We start from the raw sequence: 1,949 nt of genomic DNA on the forward strand, positions 1-1,949 counted from the left end.
CTTCCTCCACCAGACAATCAAGCACCCTGTGCATCTCGTAAATACTTCCACAAATCAGTACAGTATCATCAGCATAGTCCAAATCCATCAGCCTCTTATTTTCTTTCCAGTTAGTTCCTGCACCTGTTCTCTTTACAACCTTTCTCATAACATAATCCATAACCAAAACAAATAGCAATGGCGAAAGAACACCTCCTTGAATCACCCCTGACCTAACTTGAAATGGATCACTCAAAGAACCACCCACCATTACCTTATAAAAAGTACCTTCATGCAGGCTTCTAATAATATTTACAAACTTTTCTGGTATATCATAGACTCCTATAATTTTCAACATAGCTCCACGTGAAACACTATCAAACGCCTTTTTAAACTCCACAAAACACATACTAAGTGGCATTTTCATCTCATTAGCTTGTTGCATTAGATGCCTTACAAGAAAAATCTGATCATTACAACCTCGACCCTTTCTAAATCCCGCTTGTTGTTCTCTTAAAATTTTATCAATTACTGGCTCTATTCTGTTCAACAAGATTATGGAAAAGACTTTTGCAACAACAGGTGTCAAAGTTATCCCCCTCCAATTGCCACACACACACTTAAATCTCCCTTTTTTGGTATTTTTATAATCACTCCATTTTTCCACTCTTCTGGAATTCCACCATTATCCCAAGCCACATTAAAAAGTTTCAAAAGCACATTCATCAACTCGTCATTTTCCTCTTAAGCATTTCAGGAAATATTCCATCCTCTCCTGGGGCCTTAAAATTCTTTAACTCCTTTATAGATTTTGTTACCTCTTCCAAGGTTATATCCCCTGTTTCCATCTCCAAATCTCTCTCGGCTGGCAAAATGTCCTCTTAAGCTGGGACTGATCTATTTAGAACAGATTCAAAATGCTCTTTCCACCTTCCTTTTAGATCCAAATCTTTAGTCATCAAATTACCATTTCTATCACGTACAGGTATTTCCTTCCTTCTCTTTTCAATCCCAGTTAACTCCTTTATGGCCTGATACGCTGCTCTTGTGCTCTGACCGTCATTTTTACTTAATTTCTGTCTTTGTTGCCTTTTCATCATATAGCCTCCTCTTATCACGTCTAACGAGTCTTTTTACTTCAGAATGTAAACTCCAGTACTTTGCTCTAAGTACTTCAACTACCTGGCCATCAACATGTTCTTCACTTCTTAACTTAGCCTTTTTCCTTTTCTGTTTTGCATTCCATGTTTCATCTGACATCCACTTTTTCCATCTCGCTTTTCCCTTTTTCTTAATAGTAACCTTAGCACTCTCATGAAAACCTCTTTTACCTCTCTCCACATTTGATTAATATCATTGTCTTCAGATTCCATCAAAGTCTGCAGGACTAGAAACCTGTTCCTACATTCCCACCGAAACTTTTCCTTCGTGTTCTCATCACTTCTCAGCTCATCAAAATCATAATTATTACCTCCTGTACAATTACCATTAACGTTTCTCTTAAGTTTTATATTAATCTTTGACACAACAAGTTGTTGATCACTACCTATATCTGCCCCCCTCCTTACACAAACATCTTGCAGATAACTCCTATGCCTTCTGCTAATTCCAGTGCGGTCAATCTGGTTACAATATTTACCACATGGTGAAATCCAAGTAGTCTTATGTATTTTTCTATGCTCAAAGATAGTTTCACCAACTATAAGGTCATTTGCCAAACAAAAGCTTCCAAATCGCACCCCATTGTCGTTTCTTATACCAACACCCTCCTTACCCATACAGTCTTCAAAGCCATCCCTACTACTGCCAACAATCGCATTAAAGTCACCAGTGCTAACTAACACATCATGTCTTGCCACTCTTTTCACTACATCCTGCAGCATCTCATAAAAGTCATCCTTCATTTCATCAGCAGCCTCATTTGTCGGAGCGTACCCATACCATGATATTACTATGGTCAGATTTTAAAC

This window comes from Coenobita brevimanus, chromosome 56, assembly GCF_032717465.1.
Source record: "Coenobita brevimanus isolate Jiangsu-jjx chromosome 56, ASM3271746v2, whole genome shotgun sequence".
Taxonomy (NCBI): Eukaryota; Metazoa; Arthropoda; class Malacostraca; order Decapoda; family Coenobitidae; genus Coenobita; species Coenobita brevimanus.